This window comes from Panthera uncia, chromosome A2 (assembly GCF_023721935.1).
Source record: "Panthera uncia isolate 11264 chromosome A2, Puncia_PCG_1.0, whole genome shotgun sequence".
Classification (NCBI taxonomy): Eukaryota; Metazoa; Chordata; class Mammalia; order Carnivora; family Felidae; genus Panthera; species Panthera uncia.
This window is the reverse complement of record NC_064816.1, coordinates 107404679-107429503: the sequence shown is the minus strand read 5'-3', so window position 1 is coordinate 107429503 and position 24825 is coordinate 107404679. Positions and strand designations below refer to the sequence as shown.

General features: G+C 36.1%; 1 pseudogene; it reads right to left on the bottom strand.

Moving 5' to 3' along the window:
• Window positions 1–24810, bottom strand: part of LOC125930435 (triosephosphate isomerase-like) — a 49769-nt pseudogene extending 24959 nt beyond the window's left edge.
• Window positions 24811–24825: the final 15 nt, after the last annotated feature.

Here is a 24825-nt window from a genome sequence, read left to right as displayed (position 1 = left end):
GTTTGAGCTTCTCTCTCCCTGTGAGCTGCAAGATCTTAGGCAGATGTGATCCTAGACCATTTCTTTCAAGGAGTCTATCAGAGAGATAGCATATTTGACATGTCAATTTTGAAAAAAAAAACAGAGCAAAAATATGCTACTGCCTGAACATCAGTTGTAAAGATTAAAAAATAATAAGTTGGAAATGCTAGAAATATAAAACCCTTCTATAAAGTTTTATGCCCGCCGTGCTTAAAATTACACATTAATCCAATTTGCAGAGTTGGTAATCTGATAAAAATAAACAAAGCTCATATTTAGATATGAACTAAATTCCTCCATCTGTCAGAAAGCAACTACCATTTAAGCTGCTTTTTCACTAAAATGTGTCTATTTTGGGTCTTGCAACCACTAATGTGCTTGAATCATAAAATGAAAAAGCCTAAAATTTCATGTAAGATAACCTTTCCTCAGCATTCAAAATACTTTGCAATGTGATCCTCTTCTTAGTTTAAAAATCAAACTTTGGTTTACATCAAAAGCACTATGAATAATGAAATTGCTGTATGGTAAGCTTGGAAATAGATCAGAGCAGAAGTGGGGGAGGTGGATGGAAGGGTGCCCTAACTAGAAGACTTCAGTCTTGTTTCCCCAGTCAGGCTGTATTAGTTCAGGTCACCAAGAGCACAGAAGGCCTCCTTCCCTCCCCTAAGCCTAATCTTTATGTCTCTCTTTTTCACCCAGAGGCAATGTAAATAACTAAAGTTCATTAGGTAATTATTTCACACAAATCATTATGTTAAATTCTCACAACCCCCCCCCCCCCAGGAGGTAGGCCTTATTGTTATCTTCACTTTAAAGATAAGCAAATGGTTCACCCAGGGTTCCAGCAGCCTTATTCACAACAGCTCAAAGGTAGAAGCAACCAGGGTGCCTTGACAGATGAGGGGATAAACAAAATGTAGTGTGTGTGTGTGTGTGTGTGTGTGTGTACACGAATATCTATATCTATCTGTATCTGTACAGATAGATGGATGGATATAGATAAATAGATAGAGATATAATCCAGCTTAAAAATGAAGAAAATTCTGACATGTGCTACAATGTGGATGAAACTTACAATATTATGATATGGGAAATAAGCCAATGACAAAAAAATAATAACAATAATACTGCATGATTCCACTTACATAAGGTACCTAGAACAGTCGAATTCATAGAAACAGAAAGTAGAACAAGTGTTGCCAGAGGCTGGGGGGAGGAGAGAGGGAGCTGCTGTTTAAGGAGTACAGAGGTTTAGTTTTACAAGATGAAAAGAGTTGTGGAGACTGGTTGAAAAGCAACTTGAAGGTCATTAGCAAACTGTACATTTAAAAATAGTTAAGATGGTAAATTTTATGCAATGTGTATTTTACCACATTTTTAAAAAGATAAGCAAAGTGAGATACAAAGTCACAACACATTAACTTCACTTATACTAAATTACATATTAACTTCACTTAGAAGTTTTGTGTTACTACCATGGAACACCTGAGTGGCTCAGGAGCCTCCTACTTTGGCTCAGGGCGTGATCTCACCGTCCATGAGTTCGAGCCCCATCTCTGGCTCTGTGCCAACAGCTCAGGGCCTGGAGCCTGCCTCAGATTCTGTATCTCCTTTTCTCTCTGCCCCTACCCCACTTATGCTCTCTCTCAAAATATATTAAGAACATAAAAAAAAAGAAAAAAACTATTTTAAAAAACGTTTTGTCTTACTGCAATGCTATATTGAAATGGCTTTAATATTTTTAAAAATAACTTCAAAATTTTTAAAGGAAATAAATTCATGACCAACATCCAGTCAACCCCTAATTCTTATTGATTAAACCAATAAAATATCCCTTCTTTTTTTTTTTAATTTTTTATTTTTGAGGTGGGGAGGGACAGAGAGAGACAGAGGATCTGAAGCCAGGTCTGTGCTGACAGCAGAGAGCCCTATGTGGGGCTCAAACTCATGAACCATGAGATATGACCCGAGCCAAAGTCAGACATGTAACCAAATGAGCCACCCAGGCACCCAAATACCCTTTATTTCTATCTGTTCCTCCTTACCACAACTTCTCCTGCTTTATCCCAGGCTGTCATCACAGGAACCTCTGTATTCACTTCCTGTCTTATCTCCCTGTGTCCAACAAGATTCTTCATCCTGTGATCATGAGTCCCTAGACTGAAATCCGTCAAAATCAAACCCTGTCAAATGAAGCTTAATGTCCTTCAAGTGACAAACAAGGTCCTTCCTGCCAAAGAAATGTTTCATCCCCTATCTCATCTCATACCACTATCTCTGTTCCATAAGCTCCAGACAAAACCTGCACTCTGGAGGACCCAACTATGTCATGTGACTATTCAACTCTGCTGCCTCTGAATATGCTGTTCCCTCCATCTGCAAATCCTCCTTTCCCTTCTCACTAAAAAATATTTCCACTTATCCTTAAAGACTTATTTCACAGGTATCTAGTCTGGGAAGCCATTCTTAGTACCCAAGGCTGCAAAGGACTCCCTCACAATGATGTAATAGTTTTATCGACTATAGAAAGTAGATGAGTTAAAAATGCTTCTATATTCTCCATTTCATTATGGAGACTGAAGATTTGCTAGAGAGCACAGAAGAATTATTCAGACAGAGGCGCCTGGGTGGCTCAGTTAAGCGTCCGACTTTGGCTCAGGTCATGATCTCGCGGTCCGTGAGTTCGAGCCCCGTATCAGGCTCTGTGCTGACAGCTCAGAGCCTGGAGCCTGTTTCAGATTCTGTGTCCCCTCTCTCTCTGACCCTCCCCCGTTCATCCTCTGTCTCTCCCTGTCTCAAAAATAAATAAACGTTAAAAAAATTTTTTTAATTAAAAAATAAAAATTAAAAAAAAGAATTATTCAGACAAAAGAAACAGTTTCTAGAAAGAAGATAATTCAAAGCCAGTCTCAAGGGGTGGTCAACAGAAAAAAGTAATACTTTGACATAGACTAGGAAAAGAGAAGAAATTCTATTCCATACTATTGCAACACTCGATCAATACATATGAGGCTTTCCACAGAGGCTACAGCTAGAATTTTTGCAAGAGAACAGATGACACCTTTTTCTTCAAGAAATGGTTTAAAAAAATGCTGAGTCCTTGAAAAACCTGAAGACAATTATTAATCCCAAAATGAAAAGATGTACATTAGCAGTTGACAGCTTCCTGATTAAAAAAAAAACAAAAATACAAGGACCAGCATAATGAAGAAGTGCTGTGTCTCATTAAGAGGGGAGCTTATACTTCTGGAGCAAGTATATGAGATGTGAATACAAGTTAATCATTAGTTAATCAAACCCACCAACTGCTATCAGTTGATGACTGACTCACCTGGGAGGACACCTGCCTCACTCACACAGGAGAATTTAATACAAAAGAAATGGAGGGTGCATTTCTAATGACTTTAAAATCCTTATTGAAAAAAAACTGGAGGACTTGAGGGCTTAAGTATTATTTTTTTCCCCAGTTGAAGGTCTTGAATTTAAAAGGAAAGTAATAATGAGGTTGAGAAGTAGCTTAAGTCAGATCATGGAGCAAAGAATTTGGAGTTTACCCAACAAGTAATTAGGAGCCATTGAAGTTCTTTGCAGAGGGAAGTAAATTTGCATTCTACCTTATAAATTAGACTCGCATAAATTGAATTTATGGAATCAATTAAGTGCGACATAAATGTCTCTAGAATCTATTAAAACTAAATAATTTCACGAGACTTGAAAGACAAAGTATTAAATCCTGAGTGGCAATAACTCTACTAAGCTTTATTGGACCCTGAAATCATTGGCCAAATATTCTTCAGTCCTCTATACATCACTTCTTATTTTTTTAATCTGAAATGTGTAAGGGTACTTACGAATACTACATGTACATCAACTCATATGTGTCTTGCGGGAATGTGAGAACAGCCCACCCCGAGTCCATTCTTCCTACTAACAAGGGTAATAAAACAGCAGCAATAATAGTATAATGACACATATACATGCACATCTATCTTTCCTGAATTACATCCCCGAAAATGGATAGGTATGATCTCTCATTCTTAGAGGGTTTATTGGGGGAATGTCCATTAAAATACAGATTTATACCAGACATAAATTTTCTTATGGAGCCTCAAGTACCAAGGTACAGCAAGATGTTTATGTGTCTGCCAACTGGAAAGGATATGCCATATTTTAAAAGGTACATTGGACATAAATAAATATGAATTCATATTTAAAACTGAAAAAGTCTCGGCAGTATACTCTTAGTTGCAAACATGGTATTTAATTAAACTGCTTGTGATTTGTACAACTCTACATAGTTTGCCCAGGATAGTGAGAACAGTATTATTTTTAACTATGTTCAATGATTCTCCAAAGCAACCCAAATGAGATTAGAATGTATATGTATTCAACACACTGTTGCTAAAAGGATGTTCATTATGGGACCCATGGAGTCTTATACAGTTCCAATGAAGCCAAGAAAGCAGAAGGCCCAGCACTTCGTGTTAACTAAACTGTTTGACAGTACAAGTATTACTGGCCCAAATTTTATCACAACAATAGCTCATGTATGTATGTATGTATGTATGTATGTGTGTGTGTGTGTATACACACACACACACACACACACACACACACACACACACACATATATATATATATACACATGGCACTTGCTATATGCCAGGTACTATTCTAATACAGAAGAGGATAGATTGATAGATATATTCATTTCATCTCCATCTATAATAAATGCAATCTTCATAACATCCTATAAACTAGATATTTACTATTCACATTTACATAAGAGGAAACAGAGACACATAGACCCTAAATAACATAACCAACATCACAAAGGGAGGAAATGGCAAAGCTGAGATTTAAATCTAGGTAGCTGGGCTCCAGAGTCCATTCTCAATCACCAAGTTTCAATGGTGCTTCTATAAGTGTTGACTCCATTTCACCCTTGTCTGTGCTTGTACAGCACCCTATAAATGCCTCCACGGTGGTGCTTTTCAAACTATGGTAAAATAACAGTATATGTGTGTGTATACAGTAATATTTTATTTATAGATATACACTATATGTTTATAGAAATATAGTAATATAACATATTAACAAATAATGATATATTGTTAGGGATATATAAATAATAATATATTATTATTAACATGTAACAATATATTATATTAATATTATATTATATAACTATGTAATTTTTAGTAATATAGTCCAAAATCCACTGTGAGCCCATTTGGGGCAGAAAGGATAATTGTTCCACATCTCTTTGTGCCCATATTCCTAACACAGTGATCAATATACCATAAACACCTAATGAATATCTGCTAATGAAAACCCATGTAAACATCACAGCTGCTTGCTACTATGGGGTTTTCTTACCTGCTCAGCTAGCATTTGCACTGTCTTTATGACACCTGACTTTCACTTTCAACTTCTGAACCCTGATCCCCTTTCAAATTCCCGCCCCTAGAACTAAAGCAGCAACAATATAACACCTATTATTAATGAAAATAATACCCACAATAAGGATAGGAGTTAATATTTATTGAGCATCAACTATGATTTCAGTCTTTGTTACCCATCACTGTCACAGTGACTGGGCTCTATGTGATACAAAAAGGAGTCTTCTTGAAGGCTGGTCTGCATGGGCCATGCAACTGTCATCCCAAGAGTACTCTAGAATAGAATACTTATTCTAAAAAAAAAAATACTTATTCTAAAAAAAAAATAATCAAGAAACAACAGAGAGAACACTGTACTTCCCTGCTCTGTGAGAGAATCTATACCTTTTCTTTTTAAAATCAAACAATAGTTTTTTTCTTGTGGGTCACAGAGTATCATCTCTAGCCAGGGAGTGCACTTAATTGAATACAAAACCCTACTGCTTAGAATATTAGCTAATGTTTCAACCTACCTCTGGAATGCAATTAGAGGCAGTAACACTAAGTCACAGTTTATCTCACTGTAACGATTTCTGGCTTATATATATAAGCATATATATATATATATATATATATATATATATATATATATATATGCATACACACACATACACACACACATGCTATTAAAGAATGAGACCAAGAGCTTTCTTCTTCACAATTAATATTTACTAAGTCTCCAGGGCTGAAATTACCTCAGTCTTTTTCTTCAAGTCTACAATCACAGCTGTAGTTTTTTTTTTTTTCCATTACTATAGCAACCACAGGAATGCAAGCATTGTGTTTCCTTCTCTATCCAAAACATATAAAAGGGGCCAAAGTAGCAACAACCACCAAGAGACAGATAAATACCCTAAAAAATGGTCATAATTAAGAATTTACATTTATGGGGGTATTTTGAAAGCACAACTGACTTCAGAGTACTTAGATCATTCAACTATGACAAAATACATATTCATTCAAGTTTATTGAATCAAGATTCATTAGTTTCATTTACAGAGACTTCCCACAGAAGAATCCTAAATTTACCAGTTTTGTCTTTTTGTATAAACAAATGATAGGAAAAAATCTCCTCCATTAAAGTTATAGAGAACTTTCCAAATTACATAAAACAATGTCTTATTTATACCCAAAAGGGAGCTAGAAAAAGACCAAAGTGTAAGAAGTTAATAGGTTGATCCCCGATTTTGTTGTTTATACTTCAAAATCATAGTAATAGTAAGGACATTCCTTCATGCCTACAGTTGTATCTTTAGTCTAAATTCATTATAAAGTAACACAAGCACAGTATTTTAAAAAGAACTCAATGGAACTTTCAAACATCTGACTTCCATTCTGTGTATCTATGGTTGTGACTTAGAAGTCCTCTGCCCCATTCTGCTATAATAAAACAAATTTTAAGGTGAAAGACCCATGGCATAAATAACATTATTCTTCAATGTAAATCAGTAATTTGAGGTTTTGGACACAGGCACATCTGGAGATTTGGTTCATATATATATTTGGGGAGAAACACAGGGATCATCTATTCTGATCTCTTTTTTCAGAAAAAAGAACTGATGAAGAGATAAAATGATAGATAGGTAGAAAGATATCCCAGTTCTCACAAAGAAGGTTTCCATCATTGAGTAATTGTTGTTGTTGTTGTTGAATTTCCAAGGAAGATGGCTACCCTAATTATTTTCTAAGGACAATATGTGCACTAGCTCCGCCAGACTATGTAGGGCTCTTCCTTGGGAGATAGACCCCGACTTCAATATGTATAATTTACTGAGGTAAGTGCTATAATAGATACATTTACAAAGCACAATGGAATCACATAGGATGGGCCCAACTCTTCCTGGAGCAGCTTCAAAGAGGGAGGATTGCTTTCTGTTGGGTGTTAAACACCGTGTTCACCAGAGGAAGGCATGAATTTTGGCACAGGGAGCCATGGGAAGGAAGTGTGCCAGAAGCAGAAGATGAAGCAGAAAGTGAGCAGGAAACGGGAGAACTAGCAAATAGGTGATAATTTTAAAAGGATAACTGGGGAGATGGATTGCAGTGAAGAGAGACTGTAGAACAGTAAACCAAGGAAGAAGTTAAAGAAGTTATGGTAAAATAGAGGAGATTAATTAGAAAGATATTTAGGAGGGAGACTTTACAGGAGTTAATTGCCTTGGATATATCTAAGAGTCAGTGAAATAAACTAGTTGCAAATAACCATGATAACTTCTTTTTGTTGGTATATAATTGACATATAATATTATATTGGTTTCAGGTGTACAACATGATGATTCGATATTTGGATATATTGAGTAATGATCACCACAGTAAGTATAATTAACATCCATCACCTCACACAGTTACAACTTTCTTTTCTTTAAGATCTACTCTCAGTAACTTTCAAATATACGACAACAGTATTATTAACTATAGTCACCATGCTGTATATAACATCCCCATGGCTTATATATTTTATAACTGGAAGTTTGTACCTTTTGACCATCTTCACCTGTGATAACTTCTAATTGGAAAAACATAAAAAGCCTAAACAGTGAGTCATATATAAAATTCTAGATTTGTCCTCAAAATTATGTGTCAACTTCTCTATTTTGTAGTATTCTCCACTCTATGCACTCTATCTTTGCTCTCCAGTTTACCATTATAGTTAAAATTAGTTAGTTTAACACCTTCTCTGACATTTAACTGAAAATGGAAAACACGTACCAAAATAGTCTATGCAAAAAAATACCACAAAAAAAAAAATAAACAAGTGATCTCTTCAGTTCTCAAATAAACCAAGAGATTTAAATATGTTATAATTATTTTTCCTTCATCCTTTGACTGCCATTCCTTTTGAGAGAGAAGAAAAACTCTTTAAAAATGTAACAATCTGGACTGCCTGGGTGGGCCAGTTGGTTGAGCATGTGACTCTTGATTTCAGCTCAAGCCATGATCCAGGGTCGTGGGATTGAGCCCTGAGTCAGGCTCCGGGCTAAGCATGGAGCCTACTTGGGATTCTCTCTCTCTCCCTCTGCCCCTCTCCCCTGCTTGTGCTCTCTCTTGCAAATAAAAAAGAAAATGTAGCAATCCAACAAATATAGTTTTAAATATGAAGGAAAGAATAGCAACTCACAATCATATTATCGGGAAAAAAATCTACCTCAGTTTTTTTCTAATAAATTCATCTTATTAGGTAGTGTGTTAAGAAATAACTATAGCTTGGGTCACCTGGGTGACTCAGTCGGTTGAGCGTCCAACTTCGTTTGGCTCAGGTCATGACCTCACAGTCATGAGTTTGAGCCCCATGTCAGGCTCTATGCTGACAGAATCCTACTTCAGATTCTGTGTCTCCCTCTCTCTCTGCCTCTCTCCCACTCATGCTCTATCCCTCTCTCTCAAAAATAAATAAATATTTAAAAATAAAAAATTTAGAAATAACTATAGCTTTGGAACATGTTACATAACTATGTAATATTACTATAAAAGCTGCTGCCTTGCTAATAGGACAACATAAGACAAAACTATAATCATATTACTTCATTACTATTAAAGCATAAGAAAGAAAACAGCATATTAGAAAGCGTAAGTATCACATTCTCTATATTTCCTTCTTTATTCAATATTACATTGTTATGATTTATATCGTATGTCATTCAGTTCCTTCGTTTCTAACTGCTGCATTGTAATAGGTCACATCTATTTCATTTCTTGTGCAATCTGCTTGCATTAGATATCTAGGCTTCCTTCACCTCCCTGCTACCACAAATAATACTGTAAGAAATAGACTTAATTTTGCTATGTACTGTAAGATTGCTTTCCAGAATGACCACTTAGGTCTGCACTTTCATTAGCAGTGCAAAAAAAAATTATGTCTTCCCACACCTTTGCCTGCATTTGCTAATAACCCCCTTTCTTAATTTCTGCCATTCTGAGTGAATTGAATGATGATTGATATATGAATTTTCACCTCTTGCATTACTAGTAAGTTTGAGCATCTCTTCATATACTTGAAAGCCATTCATAGCTCCCCTTCTATGAATTGCCTAGTCATGCTAGTTACCCATTTTGCAACTTTGTTTCCTGTTTTATATACTCATTATATAAATTAAAGTCACAGGTGCACATAAACTCCTCACATTTTACATAGATAACTGAGTATTTTAAGTATGTGACTAAGTATACAAAGCACCTGCCTGTGAATAGGTTTGCAAAGTACTTTTCTTTCCTTTCTAATTTAACCTAACAATTGTAAGGCATTATTTATCAGAAACTTTATTCTTCAATATTCACATCACCTGAGAATTTACACTAAGTGAAAAATTCAATTGAAATGAGAATCTATAGGCAGAGCATCAGGAATCTCTAAAATTTCCACAGTAGCAGAAACGTGAAGTAAATTCTACTAGAACAGTATGGTAGAACATACTGTTACCAATAAAATTACAGTTACAAAGGTTGTATAATAATTCACTTCAGAAATACCTATTGAGTGCTTATGGAGGACCAAGTGCCACATTAGATGCAAGGAATACAGACATTACGTTTTGGCTCCACACAAAGAGCTCATCATCTAGTTAAGAGAAAATACATGCAATTATTAAAGATTCCTTGCATCCTGTATAGACATGCTTACGCACAATGTGCTATAAGATATAAGAGCTCAGATGACAAGAAACCTGCGCCAGGTGAAAGGGAAGTGCTTTGAAGGGGAGTCTAAAGGTAGGCTGAGTTGTAAGGGACATATGTTTGTCAAGTGCTCCAGCAGAGGAGAGAGACTGCCCTCTGGGAAGAAAAAGAAAACATATGCAAAGGCACTGAGGTGTGAAGGGAACATCTTGGGAATTCCCCACTGTTCCTTACTACTACAATCCTAGATATGTAACCAAGTCTTGCTGGAGTGAGATTCGAGGCTAGGGAGATATGCAGGAGGCATGTGATGAAAGATTTTTATGTCCTTCTGTGGAGGCCTCCAGATGCTGGACACATAAGTAACAGAGGCTTATAAACTCAGATATCAGGCATTGGCCTGGGGGTTGGGGATGTGGTGGTGTACAGGACAGACAAGCCTCTGTCGAAGGGTGTAAAGTGAAGAACTGACAATCCTATCTTATATTTTCAATGGTTGGTCTAGGTGCAGTGTGGAATTAAGAGCAGGAACTGAAGCATAGAGGCTAGTTACATTACTACTACAATACACCAGACCAAAACTAAAGCAAAAAAAGTATTTATGATATAATTATGGGAAGTAAAATATGCAGATACAAAGTTGTGGTAATTAGCACAACCACCTTTTGAAGAGTATTTCCCAGTATAAAAACTTTCAAGTGAATGGTCTAACTAATTCTTCCAGTAGTCTCTGAGAATAATATTATGATTGCCTCCATTTTTTAGGCGGATACTGAGCACCGTATCCAAGGCAAACAGCCAGGGGATGGAAGAAAAGGGATGCTATCGTAATTTACTTGGTTTGATATCCATCAAACGTTTAATGAATAACCTGTGCTATGTGTCCGACACTAAGAGAAGGGGCAGAGTGGGGGATTCCACCAAAGTAAACCCTTCTTCCCACAAGAGTCTGCAGTCTAGAGAAAGAAACCAGTAAGTGAATAGCCAAATACAATGCAGTACAATTGGTGTGCTGATCAGGGCTAAGCCAGAACTGCCTGTCCACTCAGAAATGTGTGAAGTATAATAAAGACATAAAGCCAAATAAGGAAGGAAAATCCATTGCACGAAGGGTGGCAGTGCTGGAATTTGTGTGTTTTCTTAAAAGTCACTTAATGTTGTTACGATGACACTCTACAAGGCTAAGGTCAGACAAAGGAAAGAGAATAATCATCAAACCCAGAGCAAAGATGACTTCATGGCAGTCATTTCTTTCCTTTCTATTAACAGAGCTCACAGAAACTGTGTGGTAACTCACAGGTAAATATTTGAAACAAAGGAGATAGCTATGTAGAATTTCCCTCAGCTTAAAGCTAAGTGTTTAATAATCAATACCAGGAAACAGACTGAAGAGGTGAAACATAGTAAAATATCAAGAACTAAAGAAACTGGATCAGATGACACTGTTTACAGTAAAGGATAAACATGTCAAATTGGACTTAATTACCAATGATGCCTACAGTTTTGCCAGCTGCATCATAATTCAAATCACTCCTCCACTTCTTCACCAAAATATGTTTGAGAATTTGTTTTGTGATACATGAGAACCTCATGTAACAAGTGCCAACTCTAGACTGAGTTTAAAAAAAAAAAACACAAATTCATTTTTCATATTGCATGAAGACATATTATCCACAATATGCTCAAGTAAATTAAGAATTAGGGTATTTGCCTGTTACATATAAATTGTTAGTTTGGGTGTGGGGGGAACTATGGGTAAGGGTGGTTGGGGCGACGGCCTGGAAGATCAAACCATTATTTTATCATTACATTACTATGTAGGTTTTGTCTTAGTACATACTACATATCGATCAGAATGTTCATCAGGTACAAGTCTGAGGGACAATATCTTTTTTGTCTTTGATGAGGCCGTGGTGGATTTTGGACAGAACACTGGATTTGAATCTGGAAAGTCTATGTTTTGGTCTACTTCTTGCCAGCTGTGTATCCTTGGGCAAGCCACTTAATAGCTCTGAAATCCAAATTCCTCGGGCAATTTCACATAAAGTTGTTGTGATGTTTAAGTGAGATAACATGTGCCAGCATTTGCAAAACAATAAAATGCCACATAAATATCAGTTATTTATTACCCTATGTGTAATTGTAAATGGCATTACTAAACTCTAATCAAAACCAAAACAGAGTTAAGTTTAAAAAAAAATTCTTGACTAGAAGCAGGCTTTATCTGCTTTCATTACCTTGTCACCTCATAATATTCGTGTTGAAGCTTTTTTTTGGTTGTTGTTGTTGAAGATGTAGGGTCATAATTGATGGGCTCCAACAGAACACAATCCAGAACTTTGGAGAACAAGGAAAAGATTAACATTTTTCAAGTGCTGCAGGGAAACTCTAGTAATTAAAGAGTGTACTTTCTGAGAATTTTGATACTCAAAATCCCTACATAATTAACTATTCCTCTGTCCATTTTTGGTTCGGGTTAGTAATTTTATCCTCTTCTTAAGGGAGAGAAACAAAGGTTAAGTGACTTATACAAAGTTCACGCTAGAAACAATCTTTAGATCTTCAGACTCTGAATCCAGGCCTTTATTAGCTATGTCACAATAAACCTTTCAAGTTGCCACTGACTCAGATAAAACCTTCACATCAGCCCATTTGTGCCATTGTTCCTTTATCTGTTGTGCCTACTTGAAATATTACCTTGTTTCATAACAGATCAAGATAGTGACCTAAAGCAGCCACATATTCCTTCCACTAACACTTCTGTTACCTTGAGAGATTCAAGCCACATCTAAAAAGCCTCAATGAGAAAACTTTCTGTGAAGCAAAATGGCAAATAAAGCATTTCTAAGCATTACATAGAGGAAATAATTTAGGTAAAGGTTCTTTTCTCATTAGCCTTATAATTAGCAAGTTGAAGTTCTGACAGGGGTAACACTAATTGTTTCCTTGAGTTCTATGATACGCCTATTTAGGGTAAAATACATTTTCTCTGGTTACTACATAAGTATTTCCATTATAGTCTGAGATAAAAACAGCAACAACAGTAATAATACCTGTAATTACACAGCATATACTGTGTGTCATACACTGTCCTATGTATTATATTACCTCATTGTCCCTACATATCACCAACACTATCTGTAAAAGTAGCCCACTGTTACCCTTCAGGTAACAACAATAATCTTTAGGAAACTCTGAAGCAGCTCCTAAAAGAGATACAAGTTCCACCCTCCTAGCAAAACCACCTTCTAGAAAACAAGCAGAACAATTTTAATCCCCTCTAGTGTCGTCAGGGGATTTAGTACCAAGAGGGAGGAGACATTCTGAGAAACAAAATTTTGTGAGCAACATAAGAAAGAAATTTCCTTCCAGATAATATACAAATGAAAACCGAACTTTTCCTGCCCAAGTTGAGGGAGGTCAATGAAATCCTGCTTACCCGAAGCGCAAAAGGCCTTTTGCAGCAGATAGATTTTTGCTAAGTGTTAGCAGAATCATTCACATTGAAAAAACATCTGCTTCCCAAAAATTGCACTTATTTGTGCCATAGAAAATAGGAAGAGAAATAACCAGGGCCAGTAGAAATACAGGCACAATAGCTCGATGCTTCACAGATGGCATCTGAGCAAATGCAGACATAAACAAAGCACTCTGCAATGAGGATATGGGCTCAGGTTCAAGGAAGTGATCAGTATGTGGGTCTGGAAGATGTGCAGGGCAGTACAGATCATGGGAGTGAAGACCCAAAGCCAGGGAAATGGCGGGAGGGGGTCTTGTATGATCATGTTCTCCAACACTATTCCAGCGTGAGCAGGTCAACGGCAGGCTGTTTGCTGTTTTGTTTTGATTTGTTTTAACTTAAAAGCTAAATTTGGTTGTTTAAAAAATGGTCTACTATGAATTCAATTCATCTTTAAGCAGTCTTTTGTTGAACTCATGAATCTGCTGTCAGAGGCTGCCTCTCTCTTTGTCTTGTCAGGAAGAATTCCCCAGCCTGTTGTGAGCAACCAAAGTTGTGGCCACCATTTTGAGAGGTCCATACGGGGGCAGAGCAGGCAGCAGCTCTTTTGACAAAAGTACTTTTCTTGAATCCGCACACCCTTCTTGTGTATATCCTGAGCACAGAGCATGAAGAGGCAGCAAGAGGGATTACTTGTACTAACCCCATAACCCTTCACAGAGCAAAAGGCAGCAATTACGGCACAAAAGCAAATGCACAAGAGCCTGACCTAATTCTGAAGCACTTTTAATTAACTTATAAACTAAACTTGAAATCACACCCAATCTCAACAGAATTATAACAATACTTTTCTTAATTCCAGACCACTGTGTTGAATCTAGAAATTAAGGGAAAGGGCACAGTTTGTCTTTTGAACTGGCCAAATACTGCTGATATGAAAGTAAAATAATTCCAAAATAGGAATCACAAAACTTTTTCTATAATTATTAAAGGCTGTATCATAGCATAAAGCTCCAGTTACTTAATTCCATTAAGTATCTACTTGACAACGCTAAATGCAGGCGAAGTACATTATTGTTGCTATTTAAAATAAGATGAAATGTTAAGCTCTTTAGACATTACAAAGCAGTGGAGCCTGATTTTCATACTTACAACTCGATATGACTATTTCCACAGAATAAGAACCCGGCTTAAGTTGTGTAATCATTTCAAAGGTCCCAATGTCTACTTCCTGGCTCTCTTCTCACCTCTCAAATGTCAAAAACACATTTCCTGACACAGCTGAGATGCATGCCAGCTCCCTGTCAATGAAAAGTAAGAATGAGAACTTTGACACGATGGCCATCAACAGCCCTCTGTGGACGCCACTGTTTGGAACCTGTTTCTCTCTCTGGTGATGAAACATCTTGGTCTGGTGCCTCTACTCTCAGTTCTACATCCTTTTCAAGCAATCGTGTCTTTGTGGGACTTTTCAAGATTCCAAACAAGCCATGTAATTTGTCTCTACTCTCAGCCACTACTTGGTTTTGGAACACAAAACCATTTCTTAAGATGATCAGGCACCAAAATAATCAAACCCTTAATTGTCTAGCATTCCTGTAAATCTGCAGTGACTGGAAACCCAAAAGAAAATACATACCCGGGGAAATAATACAATATGTAAATTTTAAGCTTACTGGAAGTTTAGGAATCAAATGATAAATAATGGAAAATTGAATTAGGACAAAAGTAATGTCAGGGATAAGTAGGATTGTACCATTTTGCCTTGTCATTTTATTTAGTGAACTCAGTGTTTATTCACAATAACTAGCATATAAGTATTCAATAAATATTTGCTGTTAGCATTTATAGTAGTGATTGAGGATCCAGGTATCTCTAAACAGGAATGAAAACAAAAGCAGAAAGAGAAATATATACTACTACATATAATATGAATTTAAAAATATTTAGGCAGAGAGTCTTCTGAGGAGATATTCCTTGGAAAAAATACTGTGCACATGGTAAAAGGCAGCAGCTACACTTGTGGTCAGCACAGCATAAGATATAAAGATACTGGGTCACTATGTTATACAACTGAAACTAATGTAACAGTGTATATCAACTCCACTCAAATTCAAAAATGTTTTAAATAATAATAATGAAAAAAATACTGTTATCAGTGGAAAACTCCATGGAGAAGAGATCCTGTCTTCTTGTTCTCTGTTTAAGTCTGAATAAATGGGAATAACGTCTGCCACATTTAAGACACTAAAAATATACTGAATGAATGAAAGAATGAATGAATGCAATCACTCATACTAAAACTTCCCTGTGAGATTCACAACACACATGTGCTAATCAAAGGCCCTAAGAAGTCCTGCTGTAAAAGAAGTCTATTTACTTTCTTTTTTAACCTACAATTTTTAAAATTTATTTGGCACAGAACACTTTTTCTTTTTTGGATGGGGGACTACTCATATTTCAGGGAGCTGATATATAAAGAAATGTATCTAAGGACTAGAAATTAAGGGACTACCCAGTAAGTGCAGCATACTGACCCCAAACATAAAGATACAATTTGTATCCTCAAAGAGCTCAGAGTCACACAGTAAAGACTGATATATTATCTATGATATATATATATATATATATATATATATATATATATATTATATATATATATATAATTATGATAAAAGACCAAGATGAAACATGCTATATTTATTATAAATATTTAAATATATTTTATATACACATTTTGTATACTACTATAAATGTTATATTAGTATAAACATATTAGTATAATATGTTAATAACTACTGTACTTTACTGTTACAATCTATCATAAAATATTAATATTGTGATCATATAATAGTATTAGACTAATATAATGTAAATGTTATTGAAGGTTAGAGGCTCTTGTGGTAAAACCAACTCACAGAGAGAAACAGGAGCAAACAATTTTTTTTAATGTTCATTTATTTTTGAGCACGCACGCGCACATGAGAGAGAGAGAGAGAGAAAGAAAGAGCAGGGGGTGAGGGGCAGAGAGAGAAGGGGACAGAGGATCCGAAGGGGGCTCTGTACCGACAGCAGACAGCCCGATGCAGGGTTCGAACTCACAAACTGTGAGATCATGACCTGAGCCAAAGTTGGATGCTTAACCAACTGAGCCACCCAGGTGCCCCAGAGCAAACAATTTTTTTTTAAATGAACTCTCAGTTTAATGTAAGATTTTAGTAAATTGAATATGTAAAAATTAAAGAGAATTCTCATTTCCCTTCTAAATCTTCCCACTTTTCCATTATGTACAAAATCACCTTGACATCAGATCATTCCAATGAATCTTTTATCATGTATGAGTCATAGCATCTTATCTCAGTAGGGTTAGCTAGCCATCAGTTAGTATAAATTTTCATTCACAAGATGACAAAAGAAACACCTAGTAAATTATTCTTTTCTTCTTTGCTCATATTATACATAATATTGTTCCAAAAAATTTCAAAAAAGCTTACACAAACATATTTTCCAACATTACTCAGGTAAAGCTGAAACTAAAAGTTGGAGACATTCCGAAAGTGTCAAGCACTTTTCTGATGCTCAAAAAAGATAGCGTGCCTCAATCATATGCTATCTCTAAAAGTGTTACTCTGTTATTTTGTTTTTAATCACTGTTGAAAATCCTAATGTAACAACACCTTTATAAAAAGGAATTAGGGCTTGGACATAACCAAAAGTGAAAAGCAGAATTCTGGTCCTGGTAGAAGTAGACACATGTACAGGTAATAATAACAAATACCAATAATAAAGTCCACACAGCTTACAACACATGTCCTGAGAAAGCCCCCACGAGATAGAAGAAAACAAATCTTTGTTCATCCAATGAGCAATTATATTCTAGATGGAGTATTTGAACGTTTACATCCATGACACCATGTAGTCCAACAATATTTACAAGTTGACATGATACCTCGATTAAAAGTACGAACACTGGGGTTTAGAGAACAAGACTGACCATTTCCAAATATTCTCCTCACCCTCTCCAAAACAACCAAATCGACAAGCATTAAGAATTAATCCACACTAGAACTATGGCTTCAGCATTAGATAGACCACACTCCAAGTTCAAATCATACCTAAGTTAGAAGAAAGATAAAACACATTCCAGCAGGGTTTGCACCACCTGTCCACCCCTGAAACCAGCCTGTGGATACAGAAAACAGTGACGGGGAAACTGAAAAGGATCTGTGAAAGGGCAGAGGATATACTTAGAGGAAACACAGGCAAAATATCCACAGAAAAAGAAAGTGAAACAATAAATGCAAAAATGATGTCAACAGGTACAGACTTGGTAGTTCATGAGCCTGGCAAAAGGGAAGGAGGTTGGAAAGTCAGGGGATCAGAAGTGGTGAAACCCGTGTGTAGAAACTTCTGAAATTCCAGAGGTGGGGGATGGCGATGTGGGAGGATACAGAGTTTGGGCTTGTTTCACTGAATTACATAGTTTGTGTCATGAGGCCGCCCACAGTAGGATGCATTTTCAACTATGGCCCCAGTCAGGAATCGGGAGAAGTAAAACATTCCCATACCTCACTCTTTCCAATCACAGCAGAGGTATATGATCACAGAACAGACTCTCCAGTTAGAAGTTGACCTGCAGTATTGAACAAATGAGGGAAGTCAATGCTTGAGTAATAATAATTCATAAGATATTCTGCAGGGCTTATGAAGGGGAAAAATAAAAACTTCCATAGTAATGGTATTGATCCATATTGAGAGATCTTAGACCAGTTGCAGTAGCAGAGATAAAGTATCTTCTGCAAGTAGAAACAGGGTCACTGAAACAAAGGAAAAAGGCACACAAGCACATGAGATAAGCAAAATTGGGAACACACAGAAGAAGATCATAACTACCTGTGTAAGACCAGAACTGAACAATTCTCTTATCCATACTCTCTTACCCATATCCATTTTCACCAAGTCCCTGAATAAAATGACTTGAGGTTTACAGTATTTCTCCTGTAAGTTGTTATATAATAATATTTAGATTAACTGAATAGAAATCTGTATTGTTCTTACTATAATTCAGTCATCCTCAAAGATTATGCATATCACCTTCATGAAGTTCTTGATTAAAGAATGTTTCTAAGTACTTATATTCAGATGTGTGGGGCTGTGTGAATTCTACCTCATTACTACAATCATATTTTGGGGCCCAAGGTCAGGAAAACCAGTTAAGTTACACCCTTTAAAAAATATACCTTAGCCACATTTGTTTGTTTCCATGTGTTACATGTGACACCTTGACTCATTAAGAATTTTAACTGAAATGGAGGGCAGCTAGTTTTGCAGAAAACAGGTAATGATGTGAACAAATTTATTTCCATGTATTTGTTATGTATCCAATTACAGACACCTATTTTAAGTTCGTAAGATAAAGATATTTCTTTGTTTTCGTGCAGTAACATTTCATGCAAGGGATTGAATGAAGGGTCTATTTCCAGGAGACTGTTTTTGCCATTGAAAACTCTGTCTTCTTCAGGCATCTGCTGAATGATGCATTAGCAGGAGCTACAAGGATCACATTGTTTCACACCAAATAGCCTCTACACTTTGATTCATATATCACACATGTTCTGTTTCTTACATTTCTGTTTTCACACCCACTACCTAAGTGCAAAGGGATTTGAAGACAAGTACCACAGTTTTCTAACTTTCAGCTGCTTTGGTTGTATTGATGGAGGAAGTTATGGAACATGTAGAAAATAGAATCAAGATTAAGGAGATCATATTTCTGTTTTATGCCCTGTGATACAGTGAAGTTCACCAAGTAACAATTACTCAAAACATTCATTTTAGATCATTTAGCTTCACTGAAAATCCCTTAAGTTGGCAAACACAACTTTTAAAAAAGATATTTATTTTAGAGAAGAGAGAGCCAGAGGTGTGACTTCATGGAATGTGAAGAAGGCTATCAATAACAATAAATGATTGTCATATAAGAGAAATTGATACATAAGTCTCCATATCTTTTAAGAAAGTCAAAATATGGAAGTAAGCTTAACTCACTCCAGGAAAGTTCATTTCTTATAGATACTGAGATATAATAATGAGGATGGTTACACACTTTTCTTAATGGTGTTCAAAAATACATGTGCGTTCTACTAATGAGTCCTGAAATCTTCAGTAGTTATACTGCCCAGTGATTCCCAGATTCTAAAAAAATTAATTAAACAGATAACCTTAGGGAGTCTTGTCTAATACTATTAATTCACCCTTTATAAATTACTTTAGGTAAGTTCCTGATCCACCAAGTGAATAGGTAACCCATGTTCAACTCCCTAATAGAACAGAAATAATAGAACTAATTTTATAATGGAAGGGACCCAAGTAACCAAATAACTAAACCCTTTCATTCTACAGAGGATGGAAATAAGGCTAGAAAATATTACAGACCTTTTCAATACCACATAGTGGTAGTAACGAATTCTGTATAGCCCAGGAACCTGGTTTCCAAGTCGATGGCTTTTGCCACTATATCTCATTTGCCACTTTATCCGAAACTACAAATTTGTTATTTTTGTCAGATCTACCTTGAAGGCAAGCTTCCTAACCTCCAAAGTGCCTGTAAAGAGACTTGAGTATCTGTTCTCACGCCACTGCACAACGTTTTCTGCATAATTTTTTAATGACCACCGTGGAGCACGTAGAGTGAAACTATAAAAGCAGTACTGTATTGATGTTAACAAAGTGAGGATGAGAAAAATCAAATAGAAAGGCAAGGGGTGACTTAGGCACAAATTAAATCAAGTTTATGAAGGAACAAGTGAGACGGTGACCAGAGAACAGAGAGAACAATGCCTAAAACATAGAAAGCACTAAATCAATATTTGTAAATCAATCAGGAGAGGGATAGAGAGTAAACAGTATCTACAAAGGATAAACATGTGGAGTCTTGTCCACCTCCTTTTATCTTTCTATCCTAATTCACAATTTCTACTTTTAGCAACAGTTTGCCATCCACTGAACACCTACCTACCACGTTACTCTGCTCTACCAGATTCTACTTTTCATTTGTCCTTAGCAAAAGTACTCCTGGAACACAGCTTAGCACTCTTATCTTTATTCAACTACATTCTAGTTTTCAACTTAATCAGAAACCTGAACAACCTATCAGAAGCATTGTCTAGCGGACCCAAAGACATTTAGACTGTTCAATGAAAAAAAAAATGCTTTGAAAACATATTTTTGACTAAGTAGGAAAAGATTCCATATGTATATTTGTTATATATATACGCACATGCATATACAAATCTGGCCACACCAAGTAGATGGAGAATAAAATACTAAATATCATTTAGCATTCAATGGCACTTACCCACGTTATCACCATTCCAAATGATTCTAAACAAAGATTGACATAAAACAAAAACAAAAATCTAATGTTTCCAAGCAAGGGCTTAATTAAAATAAAAAGCTGGTCTTCAAAAATCATTGACAGTAAGCACTAGGGCTTTTGATGGATAGAACATTTGACTTTAAAGAAATATAAATTCTACACAGAAACTCTTCACTATGTCAAAGAATAAAGTCAAAATTCCACTGTTCTGATTCATGAAATCCTTAGAGCATTTTCTAGGCATTACACATGCAGATACCCATGATGCTTTCCTCAAGTAATCACTGACCACTAAGGCACCTGGAAAAGAAGGAAGACAATAACTCTTAAAAAGGAGAAGATCTTATCGCAAAGGGAGGCCAGATGAAAGTTCAAAAAGAAGGGAAAAGACTATCAACATCAGCAAAGCTGTGCTTAAAGGCAACTCCATCAGTATTGACTTGTCTAAGATCATCTAAGAAGCTACACTGTTAGCATCTTTCTTAGACCCCTTGTATTATTAAAACAAAATTTGAAGTTGATTTTTAATGTTTCTTTTTGTTTTTAATAAAGTTTTCTGGTGATTCAGAAAAAAAGAGTACAGTGCAGTGTCCCTTGCCTTCTCCCCCAAAACAAGCACAGGATCCAGACCAGTCTCTGCCATTTCCCAACACAAGACAAGAACCCAGACATCAGTAACTAACTACAAAGGAAAGGTCTTCGATGTTAGGTCATCTTGGATAGCACATGTCTGTGGAGGGAACTGATATACCAATACCTGTATTTTCTTTTGTGAACAGTGACTGGGGAGTCTAAGCATACCTAAAGTTATCTAGCCTCTTTAGATTTGTTTATTTTATTTAAAGAGAGATTTCCTAGCTTCCGAGTCATTTGTATTAAGCCATATATATCTCTCCATATTTATGTTTAACCAAAAAAGGTACATAGGTACAAAGAAATTTCATTCCTGCCACTTGAAAAACCTAAAACCATCTGGTTAGAGCTATACATTTACTTTATAATTAGTATTTGATGAAGAATTACAGAGACCCATCTAGTCTGAAAGGTAATTCTTTGCTATGGTCTTTCCACATTTCACATGTCACCATAGTTTTTCCTAATGCATAAAATACTTTTATTTATTTGAAAAATAGCACAATTCTCAATCATAAAAAGTAGCCTTACACGTAATTCATAGGGTCCAACAAATACACATACCAACTGAATACCTGAAAAACAGCTGACATTACCTAGGTCCTTTATCAAAAGGCTCCTGATTGATTTTTAAAAGGTATGCCCCAAAGCATCTTGCAAGTAATAAGGCTACAGCAATCTCCTGCATAATAGACACAGCAAATCCTGCTAAATCCTACCTTTAAATCAAATATTTGCATTTAGCACACATGTTCTTGTCAGTGAACGTTCAGTTCTCAGAAACATAATCTAAATGGAATTCAGACAACTGATGACATATGCCTATGGGGAACCTGTATAAGTGCAGAGGACTTATAGCAGTGCCTTCAAAACCACTTTAATGTAATCATTGGAATTATTTTTTTCTATTTTTTTTTTTTTGCTTTAACAACATATATGAGATGTTTTTAAAAAATAGACAGTGGAAGACAGAATGGTTCATATACAACCTGTGTTCTAATGTCCCTCAGTTTTGCATGAGAGCCATTCTTAAGGAGAAAAAACTGACAAAGCGAGAACTGACAGAATAAAGAAAATACAAAGCCTTGATTCTTCCCCTCTGGATATCTAGGATCTCATATGATACCACATCCTCCTCAGTTCTTGATTTTCAAAGAAAGGAATGTGTATCTTATCATGTGGTCTCTATATCCAGGCACAAAATTATGTTACTATGTGATTTAATTTAATTCCCTTGTTTGAAGATACCTAAAATGAATTACTTATTAAAATTTTATATTTGCTTTTGACTATTTCTACTGCAATTTTTTTAGTAGTAGGAAAACAGAATTTTTGTTTTCTTATTAACCTGGTGAGGAGTTAGCTACACCTAGAGAGACCTCACAGCAGTGAGTGGATAGCAATGAGGTACCAATTGAACCTTTTAAAAAGGAAGAGCCTTTCCAAATCCAAGAATTCCAAAATCTTGTTTAAAAATATATAATCCCATGGGGCACCTGGGTGGCTTAGTTGGTTGAGCGTCCGACTTCAGCTCAGGTCATGATCTCACAGTTCATATATATATATATATATATATATATATATATATATATATAATATCCCAAATAGGACACATTTACCTCTTTCTCTACCTGCTTGGTCCCCATTGACCACTAGTGTGTGACCTCAACAGAGAGGAAAATGGATTTTTTAAATAATACTAAATAATCCAGATCCTGGAAGATACATTAAAAATGACGGCAGGATTGTCAATCTAAAGGCAAAAGGATACCACTGTATCATTCACGAACTCCCTGAAATCACATGCAGTTTAAATGAACTCTTCTTTTCTATCCACAATTATTTATTACCCCAATTTTAATGTTTTTAGGCAAAGCATAGCACATAGCTCCAAGCATAGCTCAGTAGCCATCTCTCCCGCACTGAGTCTTTTAACCCTATTTTGATATTTTGTGTGTCTCTACACTGCTTTGTAATCATATTTGTGCTTTTATCCTTTACCTACTCCCTCTTTATCAACTTTCATTTATCTTTAAAATGAAGATAGACAGGGGTCCCTGGGTGGCTCCGACGGTAAAGTGTCCGACTTCGGCACAGGTCATGATCTCACAGTCACGAGTTCACGCCCCGCATCGGGCTCTGTGCTGACAGCTCGGAGCCTGGAGCCTGCTTCGGATTCTGTGTCTCCCTCTCTCTCTGCCCCTCCCCTGCTCACACTCTGTCTCTCCCTCTCTCTCTCTCAAAAATAAATAAACAGTTAAAAAAAATTTTAAATGAGGACAGACAAACAAATATTATGCAATGAATGTGTAAAGTGATACTGACATAATGGTCATGGCTACTGAAATTTTGAATGTGCTGCTATGGTTTCCTTTATTTTAGACATATTACACACAAAGAAATCCTAAGTAACTACCTAGCAGAATCCAAGAAAGAAAATGGCTGCAAAAATATGACATCAAGGAATTTGTGCAAGACTTTACGCTTAAGAAAATAGAGAGTTTTGTTCTTCACAATGGAGTAACCACATTCTGATAGAATACATTATTAAATTTAGAATGTGAAGCGCAAATAAAATACACTGGGAAGATCAACACATGTTAGGAACAGTATAAAATGCAGCTTGAACTAATAAGGGTTTGGATCTACTTAGTTATGCTAAATTGAAATATATCTACAAAGTGAACTCTGGTTTCCTAAGACTATGGTTTCAATACATTAAATGCTTAAGCAGATCTCGCACTTAAATCATACTCTTGTGGCTTAAGGGTACTGATGATCTTGTGCACATGGACAAAACAGTGAAGTTAGGAATCACAGGTACACATTTATATTTTGAAGACCAACTTAAGATTGTGAAAAGTAATTTTTCTATAAATATTGTTCTCTAATTTCTCTCTTTTCTGTTGTTGCTTCCCTCTCCCAATTATGAAAACTTCAGTTCATTTTGTGTGTACAATTTGTTGCCAAGGCATAGGAACAAACCTACTATCAGGCCAACAGGGTAGTCCAAGGTGCCAAAATCTTGTTTAAAAATACATTATCCTGAAAGTGATTGAGCTTGCTTTTATGCACATCACAGTGTACCACACGCTCATCTTTCTGGCAGCATGTGTGTGTTTGGGATGGAAAAGTCCTTTGTAACAGGTCATTTCCTGTAACAATCACTTATATTTTGGTTTAGTCAGAGAACTAACATTTGTTTCACAGACCTTCTCCTCTACCAGCTCAACTTCAAGCTGAATGCGGTTCTTTTGGAACATGCTAAATTTCCTCAG